The 24,847-nt window shown below is 39.7% G+C and overlaps 1 protein-coding gene across 2 annotated transcripts in view; it reads right to left on the bottom strand.

The window, feature by feature from the left end:
* The window catches only part of LOC115611973 (glypican-5-like), a 331,669-nt gene that overhangs the window by 224,000 nt on the left and 82,822 nt on the right, over window positions 1-24,847 (bottom strand). The window lies entirely within an intron of this gene.

Below are 24,847 nucleotides of genomic sequence, written 5' to 3'. Positions count from 1 at the left end.
TTTAGAAACATACCTGGAGTTTGAATGTATACACATTTTGGTGCAACATCTGCCCTGTATGGAGAGAACAGAGTCTATGTGGTGTTTGAAGGGGCTTGTAATCAGAAGACAACTGAGTCTTCCAGCCTTTAACAAGACAATGCTCTCTTAAAATAAAGGAATGAGCGAAAGAAGTCAGCATCAACAAATCACTGCCCAGAAAGTCTTTTCTTGGACAAAACAGAATGAAAAGAGAATTTCCAGCCCAGAGAATCATCAGTGCCTTGGATCCTGGGTTCAGCACACTAATATCACACAGCCATTTGCCCTTATTGCCCTTCCCAAAGCTCCTCATAGGGGATTCAACACAAGATGAGGAGAAAGCAAGGTTGTGTTTATCCTTTGTGCACTGTGGAGCTGAAACTGCTCCTGCATCCTGCTACATTTATTTGCTGTAACAGCTGTAAGTGACAATAGTAAGACAAATCTCTCCCCTTTCTAATCCACAAATAAGTAATCTGTAATGTTTCCACCTACACTTAAATCCTCAAGCAAACACAAAAAGAAGACAAAGGAAATCCTACTGTGGGGATGGTACTACCAGAGACCTTAATCACACAGAATCCATCATTCCACACGACACTGTATTTGGTATCCCTTCTTCCATTTTCCATTACAACCAGGGTGAGATGGATTCTTGCTGGTCTGTGCATTTTCCTGCATTTTTTAAACCCTTACTGAGTCACAACTGCCAATCAGCTGAATATTTCAGACTACAGATGACTTCAAAAGAATTTTCTCTGCCCCTTTGCACCACTATGTTGTATATGTCAGCACAAGTATAGGACAATTTTCTCTACCTTAGCCCATTTCCTCCAGGAAAACTACTGCTATGTAAAGCCAAGGCACTTTCCTCTGGAAAAAAAGAAAGGTCAATCAAACATGAAAGGTTGGAGGGTCAGCTTTAGTTGTATGAGTTATGGCCTGCTCTAGTATAATGTGCTGTGAAGAACTTAAAACTGTAGCAATTGAATGAGAACATACTGGATTAATCCTGACATATCAGAGTGGGAGCCAGCTGCCTCACTCAACAACATGCACTGTGTATATTTTTCTGGTCTCACCAGGGACTAACACAGCACTGGTTTAAAACACAACCTTATGAAGCATCTGCTTCAGTCCCTTCTAAACTTCTGAAAGGGAAAAAACCCCACTCTATGCAAATGAAAATATCAACAAAAATGCCTTTTGAACCCTTTGGAGGTGGACAGAGGGTATAGCACAGCAGGACCACATTCCTCCACAGGATGCTCTCCCTCCTGTGCCCCAGGTCTCCTGCAGCATGGAGACCCAAATTCCCAGCATAGGTTTCTGCAAAAGCCATCTTAGATTGCATCATGTCACTGAAGTTCATGTCTTCAAATTAAATACACCTCAAATTCAGTCACTATGGATTTAAGAGAGTTTTATCCAACTACACCAGGGAGGCTAGAAAGGCAATCTGGTTCTCATATATGTAAGCGATGAAGAACTCCAAGTTGTTTGGTTTTCCTGTGAGAACTTTCAAAGAGATTTAGAGTCATCATTTTTGTAGCGAATCAATAGTTTAAGCATCCAAATGAAAACACACACTTTGTTTTGATTTGTATTTTTGATACCATAGAAATAAAATGACTCTTTAAATTGCGGAAGTGTCAGTATTTTCTATGCCAAACCTTGACTGTGGGGTTTTCTTTCTAACCAGTAATAATCGTTTCCTGCATATCAAACAAAACCACAGTATTTTAAGGAAAAAAATATTTCTTAGTGGAAAATTTTAACCAGTTCTACTCCAGATTTTATAGAAGCCTTCCAGTACCTAAAAGTGATCTACAAGAGAGCTAGAGAGAGACTTTTTATAAGGGCATATAGGGGTATTGTTTTATTATTACTATTAATAATAATAATATTACTGTTTTCCTAAATTCAAATTTTAGTACCCATAAAGAATGACTAAGCTCATTTATTTCTATGATTTTTAAACTTAAAAATAAGCCTGCCAATCTTAAATTACAGTGATAGAAAATCATCTGTCCTTAACTATAACAACACTGAAGCCATTCTTCATCTCTTTGATGATATTTAATCAAACCTGTCTTCTAAACATGAACACCTAGAGCCAAAAACTAGTATTCTTCATACTTCATTATGTTCTGAATCAACATTCAGAATACTTTTTCTATACACTTTTCTATACACTTTTCTTCGAATTAAAGCCTTTTTACTTACACACCAATGATTCTTAAATATCTAACTACCATAGCTACATTTCTTCTCCTGTGAAATTCTCTTTGTAATGAAATACAGAATCATAAATATGTAATATTTGACCTCTTACTATTTGTTCTTTAAAAGAATGACTATTTACAATTATAGCAGAGGCTTAATAAAATAAATTGAAGAAATCTCATCCAAAAATCTTTTGAACTCTTGCAGCTTGAGCAACCTTAAACATCGAGGTCATGTTTAATATACCTAATATAATCAAACAAGGGAAAAATGTCATGCCCTTCTGGATGCCGAGAGAACATTATCTCTCTAAAGCAGGAGACCTTTTCACTGCTTCAGAACAGTAATTTTCTTTGATTTTTGTAATGAGAAGTTTTTTCTACTGATTGGACTTTGAGTTATTTAAATGCTGACATGTTTTCCAGCAAATCCTCTCCCTTACCTCCCTCCATCTTTAACCCTATTCAGCTCTGAAGAAACCCAGCATCTGGGTGAACACCTCTGAGAAATTACAGCCCTCAGCTCCAGATCCTGATGGCTGCACATGCATCGGCGCAGCCATACCCCATAGCACACATAGTGCCACAACCACTGTTCAAATCACAATTGGAGTTTGCTGATCGTAGCTGCCAAGTTTGAAGTGAGGGAAGCAGGACACTGAGTTACAGGGAACCCAGTTTTGAATTTTGAGCATTGCAGGTTTACTCTGAGATCTCATTTCCTTTGGGTTAGGGAAGGGACCTTTATCACTTCATTACTGATGGCACAAGACACCAACAGTTATCTTGTTAAGTTCATTATGTAAATACAGAATCCTCTCCTTGAGAGTGGCTGTCACCTATTACTATAGTATTGTTGCAAAACACTCATTTTCAGTGCTCAAAAGATGAGTAGGGGCACATTTGATAACATGTAAGCCATTAGACATTAGGAAGAGGGGTTGAGGCCCTGGCACAGGGTGCCCAGAAAAGCTGTGGCTGCCCCATCCCTGGCAGTGTTCAAGGCCAGGTTGGACACAGGGGCTTGGAGCAACCTGCTCTAGTGGAAGGTGTCCCTGCCCGTGGCAGGGGGTTGGAACTGGATGAGCTTTAAGTTCCCTTCTAACCCAAACCAGTCTGTGATTCTATGATTCTGTCTGCAGCAGAAGAGACATCCTTTCAGGTATCAACAATGAGCACACACAGTGCTCAAATTCTGCAGCAGCTACTTGAATTAAATGCTACAAGCCCTTCTCCCAAATTCAAAAGGCAAATGATGGGGGCTTATACCACAACATTGTTCAGAAATATTGGTTTGGTCATCTGTACTGAGCCAATCAACTGGGTATGCCATGAAGCCTGCATGTGAATACATACATACAGGCTTTGTTCACAGGGATAGCAGCTGAGAATTCCTGGAAGAAAGTAAAATAAGTAAATACCTTACACAGTATCAGGCATTTCAAGAATGCTATTCATCTTGTATCTAAACAAATTTTCACCATAAATTACAATGATATTATTTTTTGCTCTCACTGGCTTTTAAAATTGCATACACTGGTCAAGATATCCAACTATCCACAGCTTATCTCCACTTGTAAAAATCTTTTAAGCAGACATAAGGCAATAACTTTGTCTATTTTGTTAGGATTTTCTAAACATTTTTGTTCAATTTGAATATATATTTCCCAAGGTGAAAAGAGAAGTGGTAATGATTTATAAAGCTGGAATAAAACCAGCACCTGAGAGGCAATGATAGCTCTCCTCCTCCCCCACGACATCCCCAAGATCCAGGACTAATCTTTCCTTGACTTCATTAGTTCTAATATTTGTCTTTAGATATTGACAACCTAGACAGGTTAAACTCAATTTTATAATTAATTACAATAATCTAGTATGGAAGCAAATTTCCATTGTGAATCAATCCACGTAAGTAATTTTAAAAGCTCTCTGAAAAATTAGGTAACTTCAAAGATAACATAAGAAGAAAATCAATAGAAAGATTTTATTCAGGTTTCTCTTTTATCACTTTTCAACCTAATTACAGTACGTCAAAACGCTATTGCATGTTACATGTTTATTATTTATTCCCATTCTTAAGTGAAAGCAATTATCAATTATGACTGGAATTTCTTTTATCGCTGCAAGCTTAAAATGGAACTAAGAAAAACCTTTCATAGTTTTTTCTTCAAAGGTTCAATAACTAAGTACAAAAGGTAGCAGAGACAGATCGCAGATTTCACAAACACACACACATATATAAAATATATATAGCTATGTAAAGGAAAACACATTATACAGACTAAACACCAGACTGCTGCAGTTCTCACTGCAGACAGAAGTCCCTAGCACTAACTAGTTCCCAGTGCAAAGGCAGTACCCACCACCATCGCCAACTGGCCCCAGCACCAGATGCTGTCCCTCCCCAGCTGCAGGGGCTGGCACCACCTCACCTCTGCTAGCAGAACCCAATGGGGATATTCCTTAGCTCTCTGCAGGCAAAGCAGCCAAGCATCAGTATTGGGGTTCAGCTGAGCTAATAAGGCTCACTTTGAGATGACCTGGTATAGATATATCTCCATCACTGACTGCAACAAGGGCTGAAAACCTCTAGCAGCAGGGGACTGACAGGCAGAAGGGATCATACCCATGATTCAGGGAGAGCACCAGTTGGCACAGGCAATTCTGGAAAACAACATCTTTCCTTAGGCTCAGGTGCCTCCTTAGACATCTTTAGTCAAAATATGAACCTGTCACTCTTCATGGAATGGTTTGGGTGGGAAGGGACGTTAAAGCTCATCCAGTTCCAACCCCCTGCCACAGGCAGGGACACCTTCCACTAGAGCAGGTTGCTCCAAGCCCCTGTGTCCAACCTGGCCTTGAACACTGCCAGGAATGGGGCAGCCACAGCTTCTCTGGGCACCCTGTGCCAGCGCCTCAGCACCCTCACAGGGAAGAACTTCTTCCTAATGTCTAATCTCAATTTTCCCTCTGCCAGGTTAAAACTATTCTCCCTTGTCCTGTCACTACTGCCCTTGTCAAAAGCACCTACAGATTTGCTTTAAATCAGATAAGATAGTCACACAAAGAGCTATAAATAAGCCCTTTTTTAATTAAGTTAACTCTGGCAATACCGATCTGTACCATAGATCTTGATGATGCCCAAGAGCTCTCTGAAACAAGAGAGGGACCCTTTTCACTAAATGCAGCTAGTCTGATCATCACCCCAGCACAGTCAGTCCCACAGCCTCATAAGTGGGCATCACCAGTCAGGTATTTAGGCACAAGCCTAATATACCATCCTAGCAGGCCTTCTGGTATATCTGATCTAAACACAGCTTTTACCTCTGTTTTCTCTCCTGTCCTTATATAATTCAAACAGAATTGTTTCTTACCAGTTTTCATGTGGCTGGCATTATGCAGTACATTCAAAAGAAGGCAATGAGCAGTAACACAGAACAAGATTAATTTTTGCTTACTCCATGACTTACAGTGCATCTGTAAAATATTACATTAATTAGACATCTAATTATGCAAATAAACTACATAACTGTTTGTGCTCTCAGATAATTTGAAATGCTTCTCAAAACCACTGTGTATTCCGTGTGGGTGCCGATTCTCCTACAGGGTGCTTGATAGCAGGGTTGCATGAGCTGGGGACAAGCCCCAGGTGAAAGGACAGGCAGAATGTCCACACAGAAGAGAAGGGACCTCAGGATCACAGCTTGGCAGCTCCTGGTCAAAATCTCCCCATTCTCTGCAGGCAGATATAACCTAAGAACCAAGCTTCAGGGAAACACATGGAAGAAACCCTCCCTAAGTAAAATGTTTTACTCCAAATCTCTCTAAGAAAAACTGCTTCTGTTACTTCGAACTGACATCTGAGCATGTTACAGGGAAGAGAGCATCCTTATTAGGGACGGCTAATGCTGTAAATGTGATCCAGGTTTAAGATACAAGAAGAGCCATGTATATCCCATGTACTTAATACTGATATACCTAATACTGATATAAGCACTGATATACCTACCCTGAAAACACTTGCCAAAAGTGGTTATCAAGAGCAGGAAAACACCAATTTACAGTAAAATATTTATATTCTTCAGATTATTATTTTTCTGTTCATGATTACTACAAGCATTTAGTTGGATAGATGAAATGCCTGATCTTTCTCTTCCAGAAGACATTATGAAAGTGACTCAACAAAAATAGGTAGGAAGGCAGAAGGCCGTTATACTTTCACACCAGAATATGAGCTGAAATAATGCTGTAAATTTATGCAATCACTAAATGAACATGTCAATAACAATGTCAAGACTTCTAAAGAAGGTCAAGATGACCTACTGTGTATATAATAGGAATCTAATAATTAGAAAAGACTGGTAAATGTGTTCAATTCTTTTTTTCACGAGATATGTCATTTCAGTTACGATTTGCTGACCCTTGCTGTCAAAATCAATATGTTTTCTCATGCCTTTTATTCTGAACACAAGTAATTTTAGATGATGCTGAAGACTTGATGAATTACTCAGGACCTCTAGGAATAGCATGTAGCAGAATTATCAGGGGCAACAGCAGTCGCCCTTGTTTCAAATATTATGAAGACATACACAAGCAAATTCTAAGACTTCTCTCCTGTCTCCTAAGGAGATCACTTCTGATGCAGCAGTGATGTGTTGCTTATAGCGGTTACCAAAATATCTGGTTCTCCCCTTTACCTTGGGACCTCTCCTTTTCTATTGTTCAGTCCTACTCAAAGATTGACAAACTCAAGCAGGGACACCAGACACAGTGAACAGTGAGTTACACAGACACTTCAACGGCTGTGACTGCCTCCACTTAACAAAAGCTAATCAATCACCTTTTGCCAGTAACTGACTGACAGGAGTTACCAGCTCTGACAACATGCTGAAGTAGTGTTAGCAATGCTATCAAGAATCAATTATGCTTTATCAACCATGCAGTAAAGCAGCACATTATGTATCATAATGTGCCACATCAAAAGCAGCACAGCGAACACGTGTGGACCTTTGAAGACCACTCAGTGCATGCAGAAAGCTGACAGAAAATAGGGATTCTCCAGACAGAACCTGAGTTTGCATGGAAAAGATGTCCCAAAAGGGCACAGGATTTGGTACCAGAAAATGCCAATTGAGTCAGCAACGTGTCCTAGGGGCAAAGGCTAATGGTATCCTGGGCTATATTAGGACAAGCGGTGATCTTCCCTCCTATTCAGCACTGGCAAGGCCACACCTAGAGTACTGTGCCCAGCTGCGGACATCAGGTAACCCTGTATGAGCAGGGTGAGGGGTTGGATTAGATGGCATCCCAAGGTCTCTCCCAACCTCAGCCAATCTGTGATTCTGAGAATTCACTTTTTTGTTTCCTTTGTGGCTTCTGGTAAGTCACCTAAGGGTAAACACCTCCCTCTGCCTACCCAAAAGACACTTTAGAGTAGGTAATTTAGAATTTGGATGTCCCCATGGGACATATGGATCTTTAATCACAGCAGAAGAAATCTCAGAAAGGGACAAACAAAGCAAGCACCCAAAGCAGGAGGAAACAACCGGTACATAACTGTATACAAACTTCTACACTTTCTCCAGTGTTCAAGTGCTTTACGAAAGACTCATCTCACATGTGTTGAAGTCAACAATACAAGATTAAGATTCAGTGCTTTTGTTTGCTACCTCTAAAAGGCACACAGGGCTTTCTTTCCTTACAGGACACTGAGTGCTTAAGCCACTGTATAATGCCAAAATACCAGATAAAAACTGGAGGCTAGAGAAGTACCAAGACTGATGGGAATTCAGTGTAGTCAAAGCACAATCATTCAACACACATTCTAAGCACTTCAAAAGAAAGGAGAAAGAAATTTGCATTTTAGGAGGGGAAACAACTCAGTTACATTCAGATAGCTCATAAACAACTATTAAAAACTGAAAATGAAACAAAACACACTATCTGAAACCATATTATCAAATAGGACAGTAAAAGTTCCCTGTCAAAAATGAGACAAACATGTAAGACAGGCTTGGAACTGACCAGCTCCTGACAACCAATTTAGGTCTCTGACAATTAAATCACATTCCCAGTTCAAAAGCACTGGCAAAGTGCCTGCATGATTAGATACTTGCCTGCCTAAAAGTTGGGGATTTGCAGAATTGGGCTACAAATCTCACAAGATCATGGTCTCAAAAACATCCCAGTGGGTCCAAGGCTGCCTCTGCAGACCCAAACGTGCAGACAATCCAGGCATGATGCACCCAGTTAATTTCCGAGACCACCCAGCAGCCCGGCATAGCAACAGGAGTTGGCAATCATCAATGCAACACAACTTATTGTTTAAGGCTGTAATTAAACTGCCCTGAATACACAAACTTGTTTCATTCAATAATTGTTTTACTTGCCTAAAATAGGAACTGGAAACAGTTGATTTGAGCTATATGGTCTGTGCGCATCCGCTTTTCAAAGCACGTACCCGCGTTTTTCATTAATAACACATTTCCTTCAGCGCACTAGAGAAGAGTTTAATTTCCACTTTTCTCCAGCCACAAGAAAGCACTACTAGCTCAAACTGGTGCTAGTTAAGCCACTGGTCTTTTCAATGCAAGTGTCAAGAGACACTGTCCTCAAAAAACAGGTCCACAACAATGTAAAACAACAGAAAAGGAAAAACTAATTTACTGTTGTCAGTTGCTTAGCTCGAATCCCAGTTTCTACTCCCCGCTCTGCAGCCTGAGCTGGTGCACTGGCACTCTCAGTCAGATGGCACCAGGCTCACGGCTGCGCTAAGGGCAGAGCTGACCCCTGTCAGGTTGCATGCTTTGAGCATGGGACCCGCTTAGTTGCTCTGCCCCAGTTTGGGGAAGCCTTCTTTTTCTTCACAGCATCTTCAGTACCATATCCAATGGTCATTTGCAGAGGCTTAATGCAAAACAGGAGACAGTGGTTATTTCATTCTCATATCTTGGTGTCCACAGCTCAGCATTCTTCCCCTGACCTCCTTATTTGAGTAGGATCACTGTAATATTGACCTAAAAAGCATCCAGCAGGGTAAGAGGCAGAGGGTAAGAGTTGTCACCTGGTTGCAGAAAACAAACCAAAGTTACAGAATATACACATACCTGAGATCATTTCATTACCACTCAAAGAATCTACCACAGTTACAATTTCATCTTCTTGCAAGGCAACATGACAAGGGAGAATGGTTTTAAAGTGACAGAGGGGAGATTTAGATTAGACATTAGGAAGAAGCTCTTCTCTGTGAGGGTGCTGAGGCGCTGGCACAGGGTGCCCAGAGAAGCTGTGGCTGCCCCATCCCTGGCAGTGTTCAAGGCCAGGTTGGACACAGGGGCTTGGAGCAACCTGCTCTAGTGGAAGGTGTCCCTGCCCGTGGCAGGGGGTTGGAACTGGATGAGCTTTAAGGTCCCTTCCAACCCAAACCAGTCTGTGATACTATGATTCTGTAATTCTATGAAATCTAATCAAACAGAGAAAGAGGGACTCAACAATCATGGAGAAAAAACTTTTCCCTGAATTCTAGATGATTAAGTGAATCCTGAAGCCTAAATTCTAGATGTCTGGGGTTGAGATTCCTTAATGTAAAATACATAATTTGGGACAGGAAGGCAGTGCTACATAGCATAAATCTTTTACTGCCTTTACCTGAAGTTGTCTATATGGGCATTGCTACTCTGGACTACACTATGGCATAGAATACTTGATGAGAAACACAGTGAGGCTTAAGTATTTACTGAAGGGGAAAAAGCACAAGAGGAGGACAGTGGTCCTCAGGGTACAACAACCTCCCAGGAAAAAACAGACACAAAGGGCTCCCCTGTCATTTATACTGCGGCCTTTTTGCCACAGATAAGCCAATGAAAAGACCTACATGTACAACTTGAGTACAAGTTGTATATGTATAACTTGTACATATAGAAAAGGCCACAGCACTAATGGGTATCGGGACCAGAATCCTTTCTTTTCATAACCATTTTATAAAATAAAAAATGAAACTTCAGCAACCCAATAAAATACATGGGAGGTTAAAAAGTAAAACTGGTTTGTTTCTGAAACAGGTCTTAATATAGTATGTCTGTAATAATGAAAAAGGGTAAATGAAAAGCATGCCGTTTCCTGTTATTCTTTGAGTTAGACCATGCCCTTGGGTAGTATACGAAACCCCAGAAATGCAAAATATGAAAGTAATAAACATACAATTGCTCAGAACCTGATAATGATCTCTGTGAAACAAAATCTGAGGATTTTGGGTAGGCTTTGATGGTTCTGAATACGGAATTAAGCTGAATGTATTTTAAATTAAACCTAAAATAAAAACAGCTGGTGGAGAACATGCATGACCAAATTCTTCATCCAAACATGTGCTGCTTTTGGCTATTTTCTCTTAGGTTTTAAAACTTCACTGGCATTCTGCATATTCAACTACATGAAGTATGAAGCAAAGTACAGTAGCTGCTGTTGGCATTCTGTTAAGCCAATCTAATTTTATAGATGTTTGTCTAACAACTCAGAACCACTGCTATTCCCATCAGTGAAGGATTATACCACCAAATAAATTTATTCCCTGTGGTAGCTGCAATTCTATGTGCAACGGGGCTTAGGAGATATACAGTCATCATTTAGGTTCATGAAGTTCATCCCACTGCTCTGCTGGTGACCCTCAAAGCCTAATCCATGGGAAAAAGAAAAACTTGTAATTAATTTTCCAAGGAGTTAATTTTAAGAACAAGACAGATTCCTAACCGGAATTTTCCTGTATGAAAAACATTTATTCCATTAAAAAAAAAAATATTTAGACTGCTAGAGAAATGGGAACAATACAGGAAAATGTCACAGGAGAAGAAATTAGTTGGTTTGCTGATATATATGAAAAAGACTATCCCACCACAGCAAGCCAGAGGGCAAACCTAATAAGATGTATAGAATATGCTTCCACTTGTGATTGAATTACCAAACAAAAGATATCCATGTCACAGTGGAAATGCCCTAATCAAATAAACTTTGAAATGCCATTTATTTGGGAATCTGACCTCCCGTTTTTCAATTCTCTAAGACTCTGTGGAAATTCAAGAGGGATTCAAAACATAGCGCATTCTGCAGCACTTTGAATTGAAAAACCTTTCATAGTTGTGATGCTTTCATAGATACCAAAAATCTGCAAACCCTGTATATGTATGGTTCCCTTTGTACTTGCGAGGATGGCAGCAAAAGTGTAAACCATTCATTTCACAATACATGTCTAAAGCAGTCATCTCTCCCATATCACAAAGCTTTAAAACCCAGAGGTCTAAAAAAATAAAAACCTGGATCCTAACAAAACATCCTAAAAAAATAATTCCTGTGAAAGTGATTCCTACTTCGTTTTAATCTCCTTGTAGCTTCTGCACGGCTCAGAAAACTCTTTAGAGCAAAAAGACAGACATTTTCATTAGCTTAAAAGCAAAAGGCCCATAACCGTTACCAAAATAAGGCAATATTAACCCTACCTAAACACCAGAAGATAACAATGTCCTGAAAAGTCAACAGGAAATACGATTTCCCTGGAATAGTTTTATGCATTCTGGGAAAAAAATCAAACCAAACCAAACCCCAACCCACTCCACATGTTACAAGTGTTGATAATGCCTCCCAGTACAAAGATAAGCTTTCATTGTTTTCTGCAAAGCAGAATCCTCAACGGTTTCATGTAACCAAGTTCTGCACAAAGATGTCCACGACAGGCATGGCACATAATACAGGACAAGAGAAGAAATGAAGCTTTATGTGCTCATAGTCCTCAAGAATGAATACTGCAGTTCTAACAGCTATCTGCCTCCTCAAAATCCCACTATCTTCACCTAACTTGCCTACAGGAGGATGAGTTGGGATTGATACAGCTCCAGAGTTTCAGATTTACCCTTTCCTGCCTCATGAAAACTTCATTTCACCCCTCCTACTTCCCTCTGAATGCCCTAAGTAGCTGAAGGGACCTGCTGGCCTCAAACTGCCTGCCACAAGGCCCGGCTCTGCACGTCTCAGGCTGTTTGAGGAAACAACTGTAGATTTGAAAAGACTTTCAAGAAAGCAATGAAAAAGATCAGAAATCTAAAGAATTTAACAAAGACTGAAGAAATTGGCACCAGTCAGCACAAAGGAGATACACTCAAAATCTTAAAATACATAAAAATGTGCCACATAAAAGAACGCTCTGTTGTCTATATCACAGAATGCCAGACTGGTTTGGGTTGGAAGGGACCTTCAAGCTCATCCAGCTCCAACCCCCTGCCACAGGCAGGGACACCTTCCACTAGAGCAGGTTGCTCCAAGCCCCTGTGTCCAACCTGGCCTTGAACACTGCCAGGGATGGGGCAGCCACAGCTTCTCTGGGCACCCTGTGCCAGCGCCTCAGTGCCCTCACAGGGAAGAATTTCTTCCTGATGTCTAATATAAATCTCCCCTCTGTCAGTTTAAAACCATTCCCCCTTTTCCAATCCCTACACGCCCTGTCAAAAGTCCCTGTCCAGATTTCTTGTCAGCCGCTTTTAGGTACTGTAAGACTGTTACAAGGTCTCTCCGGAGCTTTCTCTTCTCCTGACCTTCCTTAGCAGCCCACTTCAACAGTAAAATTTTCCTTTTATTTATATTGCTTCAAAATTGAGAATTGAAGAGATTTGTCACTAATAGGAACATTGGCATTGAAACAAATACCTTCCAAATATAGATAAATCCACTGCCAACGTTACAAGAGCTTAACTACAACTAAGACAATGGTTGTCATTCTCTCCCATCCCTGCCTTTACCTTTGCCAACTAGATATTTAAATTACCATATGCAGCATAATCTTAATGTAGTAAGATTGGAGTTCACTCCCAATGAAGGCAGACACATTTGACTAAGCTCCCCCCCCACCTTGCTGAAATGCCACAACAAATCCTACCTTCTTTGTCAAGTTTTTCAATAGTTCATTATGGGCATTTTACTCCCATATCATTATGAGGATATATTTACCCAACAAATAGCATTGTTGTCAGAAATCTGACTGTGGAACTGAGAGACTGCAAATTGTATTAAAGCAGCAAGCAAGCCAGTTTCCAGTAAGAAAAGGTGAAAAGCACAACTGCAGCCTTTTCAGCATGTTTTATTATGAATGTTTTATGTTGTTCTTGGTGAAAAGAGAGGAAAAAATGCAGAAAATTAACATGATTAGTTTGCCTTTTAAATGTAAGATGGTCTTGTTATCTCTTAAAATACCTTCTAATTCAAAATAGCTCAAGCACCTCTTCTCAGGTATATGGACATAACATCTAGTTTGCAAAAGAGAATTTAGAAAAGTCACATAAATGTCAAACTAATCAGTTACACATAAAAATCTGCATATTTGATGTCACATCATCAAAGTATCCCAGAAAACATGTTCACCATGGATCCTACCATTGGAGTTCACCAGACATAGCTCTTGATTCATTATCTGGAGCAGAATTGGGACCGAAGTATAACAGTTGTAACTAATATTACATCAATTTACTACTTAAATAGGATACATACACTTTGGGCATATTATCATCACTGCCACACTGAAGACCTACCACTTTCTTTAGAAGATGTGTTTGAAATGGATCAAAACTACTGAATTAAAAATTAATAATTTTATTTAAGCAATTTTTTTTTACATCTCAACTTTGTAGCAGTCTATATGAATATGGCCTTGTGGAACTATGTTTAGTATATTCAGAGAGCTGCTCTATTTACGTCGGACTATTAAACAGGTTACTGTAACAATCTGTATTTGGATATTCTCAGTCCATAATTCTGAATGTGGGTTGCACTGTAACAAAATGTTTTGTGTCAGAGGAACGCAAACTGCATCCTCAAAACAAGTAAATGAGATGAATATATAAAAATGTATAAGATAGTATAATCCGGAGAAACTTTCAATCACTCAAAAAGCATGGCAATGAAAAGGCATAAAGGTGTATTTTGCTATGCAAATCTCAGGTTTGTTTTTTTTTCCTCTAAGTAATTCATAATTAATAGACCCGTTCTCGACAGAAAATGCATAACTTACTTAAAAGAATGAAAAGTTTGTTACTTTTGCTTAAGAAGATTTAAGAGTTTCCAAAAACCGTAAGTGGCATAAGCACTTCTTCACAGAGGTAGCTCTCCCCAGAGGTATAATCTTACCATTTTCAACAGGGCCCTGTTAAAAGAATTTATTTGTGAAAGGATAATCTTCTGCAGTTTGAACTTTCTCACCAAGTTCCCCTCTCATTGCTATGCGGTGTGGGAGGTGAGTCTGCTTTCAATGCTAGCCATGTCTATCGAATCAGAACTGACCTTTTGTTCCACTTATTTTCTTTGCAACATGTTGCCATCGGTAGCCACCTCCACAAAAATATACTTTTGTACGCGTGAAGCCTTGGGGTCTTTTAGATAATTCACTTCCCAGCTGGTTCAAAATGGGAAAGTTTCATCATTTTATGGACTTTTTTGTGAAGACAGAAATACATGGCCTTAACTTTGCCACTTCTACTTTGTGAACGCTACCCATGCAGCAGCATAAGAATAAAAGGAACGTCATCTAAGATACTGTAACACTGAATTATGTTATTCCAACTACATTATATTATTTTAAATGAGAAGTCTGATTTCTGTTACTTATAAACACCAACAGAATAGCACAATTCAGACAGTCAGTTTCAGGAAGGGAAAAAACAACATAGTAACAGTCAGCACTAGAGATATATGCAAACACACTAAGGAGAACAAAGAAAGATTGACAAGTTTCATTTCACTTTATGGAAAAGAAATGTTTCTTTCTGTAACTTCTACCACACACACAAAAAAATAAGGGGTTGTTCACTAAACATTGGAAAAGCATACAAAACCATGGAACACACGTGCAAGTGCCCAGCAACGCAAAATACAAATAGCTCTGAAGGAAAAGCACACAAAAAAGTAAGCATAGAAAATTAGCAAACCTTATTAAGCAGATGCTGGTGATGTACTAAGAATGCAGCTTCACCCCAATCTTAAACCAAAGAAAAATAGAACTCGATACACAATTAATCTTCAAATGTGCGTATGGTTTCTCTTCTTTATTCAATGCTCTGTATTACATTTTCAAAATAATCTTGGTAAATAAATAAATCTTGGTAAAATCATATACTATAGGAATAGCACTGGGGAGTTTGGTAAAGAAAAAAATCAGTCTCTTTGTTAGCCAAGCCACAAAGCATCCATGGAGCCTAATTCATCATGAAAATGCCAGGATGCCTGACAGCTGACTGACAGATCAGCCCTCCACTCACTCCTTCTCCCCTCATTGAGGAGTCCCTTTGATGGATCAGTTCTGTTCCTCCTGGACAGAACAACTCACCTACAGAACGGTTACGTGCAAGAGCTTAGCTCAGGAAAAAGAGGACAGATCGAGCACAAAAGCCCTCACAGGACAGCTGGGAATTTGCTTGGTAGAGGAAGCTTCTTGCCTGGTGTGAGGGAGCATTTTCCTTCTTCCCCTGTTTTCCATGCCTGCAGCCCCCATGCAAGGCACCAGGCCTTGGCAGCGCATCTTGGCATGTGCCCAGGTAGCCATTTGGCCCTGTTGTCCCCACAAACCGCAGTGGTGCCACCCAGGACCTGGGCACTGCCACCCCATCAGGGCGCTGGAGAAGCCAGCCCTGGCTATGGCACAAGTGCATGAGCAACCCAAGTCCTCCTACCCCATGTAGTCCCAAGGGTTATCTGGGTTCAGCCTTCCTGGGCATCAGCCAACCTGCTACTCGCTTTAAAATTAAGCCTGTATTTAAGTGCTTTATGGGACTGGGACCAGAACACTCAGTCTTGCAGAATTGAGCCCTATGTTTTTATATCCATAATGTTAGCTCAATCTTTCTGCCAAGCAAACCTCTTTGCCCTGAGTTTTGTTTACTTTTCAGGATTGAGCTCAGGGAGGGCTGGGGGTTACCCTAAAGTACAGTGGCCTGATTGCCATGTATGTTGAAGGTAGCTTTCTAATGAAAAGCAGCTATCAAGTATCATCTCTTTATTGGTCCTTAACTCTGCAAGGGACAAGCAAAGCAGCACAGAGGTAAGTGAAAAGTAAGGTTCTCCCGTTGAATCTGTGGAAGAACAGATCATAGGTAGATGAAAAAGTAAATTTAAATAATACCAAGTATAAGTAACATGGCATTGGATAGTTTATGCTTTCAATATATAAATGTTCTCTGTATATTTTAAGAATCTAAAACTCTGTAGGACAATAGAAAAAGGAAAACAAGGGAGAACTCAGAAAAATATTTCAGAAGCAAATGCCTAAACAAAGACACCCCCAAAATCACTTAAAAACTAGAGATTATTTTTGTAATCACTACCAATGTGCTGCTGAGAAATTACCCTAAAGTGACCATAAACTTTTATGCTCAAAGACTATGAGCTTCAAGAAACAAAAGAAGAAATTGTTTACTTCAAGAACTTTGTGGGAATTGTACAATCCTAGAATGGTTTGGGTTGGAAGGGATCTTAAAGCTCATCCAGTTCCAACCCCCTGCCACGGGCAGGGACATCTTCCACTAGAGCAGGTTGCTCCAAGCCCCTGTGTCCAGCCTGGCCTTGAACACTGCCAGGGATGGGACACTCAAATGAGAAGGGAAAAAAGATCCAGCATAATATCTTTGCTGACAATGAATTTGAGGAGAACAATCTCTGAATCTTGAGATTGCCAGGGAGCTCCCAACCAAATATAAAGGAAGATATAATTATATCTAGCTGAAAATTCTGTGTAACTCATTAAAACTCTGTAGATCTTATGCCAACAACCAGATATCTGCCACTGAATTTACATAAATGGGCAACAAATAAAATGGTATTCAAGACTAGAAACCATAAATGATCTAACGTGGGAATGAAGCAAGTGTTTCCTGCTTAAGAAACACCATTTTTCTGTAGTCTCAAAAGACTGGAGGAGCCTTTTTCATATGGCCACATATCTCTAAGAGTGCAATGAAACCTACAGATGAAGCAAGGAAAATAAGGAACAATCATTTTACTTGAATAGTTTGCAATTTTAAGGTGGTAAAACAAGAAAAATCAAGTCATTTTTCTCATAAAATCACTACAAGAAAAATTAGGGACAAAGTCAAGGTGAGACCTGTCCAATACTTGATGGCTTAATTTCTGACTTTCCAAGAAGTATCCAGTAACAGTTTGTAATGATGCAACTTCATAGTAGCGTAAACCGCCACCTATTTCTGATTAATGCTGTTATTTGTTACAACTTCAGTGTAGATCTAGGATAAGCATTTGGAAAAGCAGACTGAAAGTGGGAAGTAGTCCCAGGCGAAAAAAACCCAACCAAAACAAACCCCTCTCACCAGTGACATGAATTTTTCCTTCCTTTGTGTTTATCCAGAGCAGTTTTCAGTTGCTCAACAGCAGAACACACAGGCTGATCCCCTTCACCACAGCCTCCTCAGGCTTCTCCTGTCTTATCACCATAATTCCAAAGATCAGTCCCATTCTCTCAGACAAAAACTTTCACACTTTTCAGTTAACGTGTGAAAGTGTTTTAGACTGAATCCTCCACTTTTCTCTAAGAAGCTGAAATTGGACAAGAACAGATCCTCACTCTTCTTGCCTGACCTAGCACTTTGCTTTAGTACTTTTAACTTCTGCTTTGCTTCTGCATCTTCAGTACTGAGCCTGTTCTAAACCAAATTACAATTGCACTGTAGTATTAACCAGTTAATGAAACATTCAGTTCCCAAAAATTCTTAGAGAAAAGCCATATCTACCAAGATAGAGGTAAGATTTAAAAGTATTATTTAGAGATTAAGTCATCTACCAGACCAGAAGTGTTAAATGGCTGTGTAAGTACCATTTATATACATGTAAAAATTAGAGTGATGGTATTGGTTCTGTCCTTTAAGTCAGACTGTCAAAATTAGATGGACTGGAAAAGGTGGGTATAACCAGAGTAGATAGAAATACAAATTTAACTGTTTCCTGTTATCTGGCACCAGCACTCCACAAGTACCATTCTAGCCCGCATAAAATAAATAGAAATATAGCTGATCCTTCCACTAAACTAAATAGCTTTTTGGGATCTCTTCCAGCTCCCACACCATGTGATTCCACTCAATACATTCTCTATTAGCTGTGGAAAACATCCAGCTTTCAACCCAGCACAAACTGCATGAGGGCACAGCATCTGAGAACTAGAAAGCAAAGTTAAAAAACCAAAGGTCTATCACACTTATTTTTGTACTGAAAAAAACCAGGTCTGCCATTTTCAGTCCTGCTGGTCCATCACACGTCCCACTGAAGACACTAAATTGGTTTATATATAAGATTAACATTGACTTAGAAGCTCAAATGTGACGACCTCCCCTAAGTCTGTTGCCAGTTCCCATGTACCAAAACCTTTGAGAATACAAACCTAATAAGACAACTCCAAGCAGAAAACAGCTTGCTTCCATTTCTGCAAAATTCAGATCAGGACATATGGTTATTTCTGAACATAAGTGAGTTAGGTTTGGCATATACATCCAGCACTGACACTGTGATTTGTGACACACCAGAGCCATTTCTACAATGGATCAACAAGGCTGGGAAGCCAGCAGATTGTTTCCCAGGCAAACCTCATTGTGTAAATTATTTCTTCCTGCTTAATCCCGGCACTTGTAATTTGGTTGTAACAGTTCGAGGTGCTGAAAGCACATAGGATGAACTTTATAAACCAGACCCTCAGCTGGCATTAACTGGCATTGCAGTGCTTAAGCTCAGACAACTTGTACTCCCCCTAGGATCTGGCCCACAGCAGGTACACACATTCCTTGAGCACTTCACAGTGCTGTCAGGAATTTCTGTGCTAGAAGATTAAAGTTTCAAGATGAACAGAAAGAGACTTAGACTTAACTTCCTCTGAAAAACTTAGCTGCTGACTTCACTTTGGAGTCTGATGTTAAAAATAAGCATAATTATACTGTAGAGCATGGGTTTATATGCAGTGGGGAGGAACAGGAAAAGGCTTTAAAAAAGTGTATGACATTTCTTATGAAAGCCTGGGTCACTAAATGTAGTCTCAAATGGAATCATGGACTGATTATATATTTTCACAGTTAATTATGAGGAACAAGCTATTATTTCTTATTTTCAGATCACAATAAATGTCAGTTCAGATCATCATCATGAAGAATTAAGCTCATACTGAAACTCAGAAGTCAGCTTTCTGACCTGATCTTGCTAGAAGACAACTTCTGAATTCCATCGAGGATGAAGCTTCAGAACCCAGGGCATATCCTGGGCAAGCTTAGACAATAGAAGTATAGGTTATACGTACTTACTGATTAAAGCTTGTGGAGTAATGCATCACAAACTTTGCAAAAAAAATGCAAAGTGCTTTTATGTAAAAGATCCTGAACTGATTAAAGGGAGAAGAGTGAGGGCAGAGCCAAATGGGACAAGCCCTAAAGACCTGCTGCCACCATAGGTGTGAAAGGGTGTGTGCTGTCATTCACACACTCTGCTCCTTCCCAAGCTATCGGCAGCAGGTAACTGTGCACTTAAGGTTAAGCTAAGTGCTCGGGAGAGCTCACAATCAGATTAGCTCCTCCAGCACAGGCAAAATATGGCTAGAACCAGCTTGAACTGGTAGAATTATCCAAACAGGGTAGTTTAGGGGTAAGGGTGACAATACTGATGTTGATAAATCTCAACCCAACCCAAACTAACAAAAAAAGGAGGCAAATAACCAGAATATAATCACTGAAAAGACATCTCCAGAGGAGTCTGTCCACTCTGACAGTTAGCTGACATGACACACAGGCCATCATGGGAAACCCATCATGTGGAATGTCATAAGCTCATCAGCCTTACTGGAAAATCTGTCACACTGCAGCCACACAGCATGAAGGGAAATCACTGACTGAAGTGCAACAACAGGAAGAGTTAAAACAGAGCATTGCTCTGCTTTGGTAAATTCATGGCCATGTACAGCACCATGGAGATTTGCATGCTTCCATCCAGATGCAGCACAGCTGTGTTTATGTGACACCATTCAAGTTGCTAAGCCTGGTTGAGACGACCTGTAAACATGGCCATGCTGCTTCTGGACCCGACTCATGACATTGCCATTGTATTAAATCTATCTTTCTCAGAACAACGCATGAGAAACCAACTTGTATTGCTTAGTGGCTTGTAAGACCAGCTAGCCCATGACATCTGTTAATACCTGCCTACAGTCAGTAAGGATTTATAATCATTTATTCTGCCTTAAAACATATGCTTGCTCTCTGATTCTTCAAATAAGGGTTGTTTTCTTTTCCCCTATAATTGTTTTTCTAACTCTTTTCCGTATCTTTCATCTCAATTTCTTTACATACCTTCCTTACTGCTTTGCCTCCCTTCAACTCCATATTCTTCTAAGTCTCTTACTGGTGAACTCTTTTTTTCTCCCTTTCTTTTTTTCCTTTCTTCTGCACAAACTAAACTCTCCCCAAACCAGAACTTGTCCCATTCTGTGATAAATTTGCTTTATAAAAAAGAAAATGCAATTAGATCCAAGATATGTTTTCCCCTTACCAACAGGCCTTTCGCTTTCCTGTGAAGATTTTTCACAGTTATTACTTTAATCGGGAACAGTGTAGTATTTTTCTCCAATGCCTCAAATCACTATTTCAGTTCTTTGTACCTCCTTTCCCCTCTGTCAATGCCCATCAATTCGGAAATATAAAGGATCAATTCCTGTCACAAATCAGAGGTGTGCTCAGACACAACTGATTATTTTTAAAAGCTTACCTTGTTAAACTGCTTACTGGAATCTTCCATTCCCTAAAAAAGCTGTTCCCTCTGCTCCGTCCATGCCCAGCAGGGCTGTGGGGTCTCTGTGGGGAGAGGCAGGGGCTGCCCTGTGCCAACACACCCAAGTTTTACCATCCAATTATATTTTGATTGCCAATAACTTAGTTTTCCCCAAGTCAGCTTTGCCTGTGACAGCAACTGATACAGGATTTCCCTGTCTTTGTCTCCACCCATGAGCTTTAACACCTAATTTTCTCCCTGTAATGTTGAGGAGGGGAATGGAGAGCACCTCAGTGGGCAGCCGGCCAAGGTCAACTACACGCAAGCATCCTTCTCTGTTTTCCTTCACTGTCACTTGTTTGGAAATGCCTATTCCCGATTCTTTTGTTAGCAGATTAGTTCTAACTTTGGTACAGAAAAATCAGCAGATAAAAATGCATCGAGCTCTTCAAGTTCCTGTTCTAGTGTCATAGAGAAGTCCATAGGGAGGTTCAACAACTAAGATTTATCATTTCGTTTTTCCTTACACAGGCTGTGTTGACTTCTTTGGTTCATACAGACATAGGAAGACTAGAGAAAAAGTCTGTGAAGTCAAGGTTCTGTGTAGATGGACTAGAAGAATAAGAAATAAGCAAAGCTTCATTGCAATTAAAAAAAGTGGGGAAAAAAAGATGTAAACAGGAAAGAAAAAGGTTGTATTCGGTTGGATGAAATATGTCATTTTCCCAGTGTACAAGACAGAGTTCTTCACAAAAGGCAGCCTCTTTTGTGGCAAAGGATGATGATAAGAGAACCAACTTGCTTTTCACTCTGATCTCATTTGCCCATCTACTATCAGCAGAACAAAGCCTTGCATGCAGTCAAATTGCAAAATTGAACCTCTTCTACGTAGGTTCTTGGTTCTTTCAGTCCCTTCAATGAAGCTGTAACAGCTGAGGATGTCCTCATTCCCCATGTCCCCCTGCTACTCCAAAGCATCAGAATTTTTCAGGCTTCCTCCAAAGCTACTGCCACTGTGTGTCTCAGACTATTTAAACACTTGGTGTGCATGGCTTTGTCTTGAAGACTGAACTATGGATGAGAATGAGTCCACCAGCTTTTATATTAGGAAATGTTTTGCAGGTGAAGACACATTTTTATGTTCTTTCACACACTGAATTCCCAGTGTAAGCTATTCAAGAGAAAAAGAAATAAAAAATTACCCAAAGTAAGGCAAGTTAGAAGAATTAACAGGTATCTTTAGCTGGAGATTGAAAAGACAAGCCCCCAAGCTGCTTGAAAAGCAGCACCCTGCAGCACTGAGTTTGCATGGTATTGCAACAGCTAAAAGATAAGCAGGGACATGAAGCGAAATACCCACCAGTTAACAATCTGGCACCCAAATGTCTTGTTGATAAAAATAGGACTGCAAGTTATTTATAGAAAAATCAGTTTGAAAAAGCCAGGGCTGTAAGTTTCCTTTTAGTTCAGGTTTTATCTTCAAAGAAAGGTACCATTGTTAAGTAGACACTTTGAGTGGGTTTAGCTTAAATCTAAAGTATGCTAAATGCAAAATGAGTGAAAAGTTTTCACAACATCTTAAAAAATAAAACAAATCTGGGAAAATTTACTGTTTGAATTGGCAAATCCTCTACTGGCAACCAAACAGTTAAAGAAAAAAAGTGGGGGGGGAAAAGACTCAAGAGAATTAGCTGTTGCTAAAACAATTTTATGGTCCTTTCCACTTCACTGGAGGTAGTTTGTATGGCTGACTGGAATCTATTCAGTGCTGTCAAACATCTAGCACTCCCATAGCTAGATGCCTTACAATGAATAACAAGCAGTCTAGCTGCCAATATGCTAGAGCTGCATTTTTTACCAGGGACTGGACCCCAACCCAGCAACACTCTGACTTCATTGTTTGATGCCTAGTTAATTTATAAGACCCAAAATTAACCACAACAAACAGAAGTGCCAAAATTCCGAAGCACCACGGCAACAAATTCCATCATATTTAATAAATTGCAATAGAGAAAGGTTTGTAAAAAAACCCTGCATATCTAAGTTCTCTTTTGTAGTTTAAATTGATTTTGTAATAGAAAATAACAATCAATTTCAGTTGATGACTTACACAATCTAGGCAGGCTTACAATAGGTGCAAAGAACAGGATAAAGAAAGAAAGAAGTAGAAACAATGAATAAAGCGTACACAACTCTTGCTGAAGCACTAAGCACATCATCTGTCATCTGGAACATCATTATTTCCATAAATACTATCCCCACCATTGATTGTCTTGTTCAGTATTCAGTATTGCTTCAAGCAAAACCCTGGACTCTTACCATATTTACGTCCTTCAACTTTCAACTGTAATAATGGTGAAGCGCTGACACCAGAATTGTATTCCGAAAGAGATAGTGCTCAGTGACAACACTGTCTCTGTGAAATTATGACTGTGCTATCTTGGCAGGTTTATGATTATGGCTTTGATAGGAGCTCTATTCTGTAGCTCTTGCCCTGCCACACACTCCTCTCCATACAGCGCCAAGTTAAAGTCAAACAGGACATGGACATGATGACTTAGGCTATGCTCCTTCAGCATATTTAACCTCGGGGTGAAAATAAGCACCATTCTGACCATATATTTTACACAAGTTATGACTTTGGGGCTTCCTTTTCATTATTATTTCAATAAAATTACACTTGGCTGTAGAGTTCCCAGGAATTCATTCTCTAGGAAACAAAAGGGGCTGAAAATTTACAGAGCCTCAGGCTGGCAAACGAAATGAAGCAAAGCAACAAATTCAAGAAAAAAACGGTTATCTCATGCAGGTACACAGCCCCTTGAGACAAACTAAATTCAAACCAATAGTAGAACTCATAAGCTCATTCTTACTGAATAACAATAGATGCTACATGAACTAGTCTTTTAGAACCAAGTTGATTATCTGCCCCCTGCAAAAGAGCAGCATCATTTGAAGGGGTGAGGAAAAGCATTGGGCTGTGTATGTTAATGTGTGTACACTTGTGTGCACTTGTGTTAGTCTTTATAGCACTTCACGTCACAGAGGGGCAGGCTTAACACTCCTGCAGTAGCCAAGGACGCTTGCTTCATCAACCATGCACTTTTAAGCATGTCTTTAGAATTAATATCAATGGTGTATCATTGCTTTTCTTAAAGAAGAAAACAACAATGAAGTAATCAAATGTACTTTTCAGAAATCTATTAATTCCCTAAATGAAGATGGTAACCATAATGAAAAGTAAATAATTAACAATGATTTATTTTACTACGTTGTTTAGACTTCTTGCTCTGAAAGCAGGTTACTATTTCTTAGCTTTGTATTTAACCTGTTATCCTTACTCTACACATTTGGATAACTTGCTGGCCGTACACCATACATTAGCCTGTGCAGCTCAGAAGGAACACCAGAATCCTGCAGATTCTCATCTGTTTTGAACCAATATGCATGCAAGATCTCTTCAAAACACTCACCTGTATACTAGCTCAACAGCATTCCTGGCACGTCAAACACACTCAAATACCTGACACATCTTCCAAAAACACTCTGCCAATAAGACTAGGCCAAACAAGTGGATCTTGATTGTAAATGGTAATAAAGAAGAATGGTGCTATGATCCTTCTCAGAGACAGACGCCTTTGTCAGAAGGCAGCAGCCCCGATCACTATCATACCCAAAACCTTGATCACAAATGGTTAATCACAATCAGAGCTGGTCTCAGATCAAAAGCTGGTCAAAAGCTACATTCATCAGTTCCAATTATATGAATATTTAACATAAAACTTTCAGATTGCATGTTTACTCAAAATACAAGGTTTAGGGAA

This window comes from Strigops habroptila, chromosome 8, assembly GCF_004027225.2.
Source record: "Strigops habroptila isolate Jane chromosome 8, bStrHab1.2.pri, whole genome shotgun sequence".
Classification (NCBI taxonomy): domain Eukaryota; kingdom Metazoa; phylum Chordata; class Aves; order Psittaciformes; family Psittacidae; genus Strigops; species Strigops habroptila.
The sequence above is the reverse complement of the archived record's forward strand: the minus strand, read 5'-3'. Positions and strand labels throughout refer to the sequence as shown.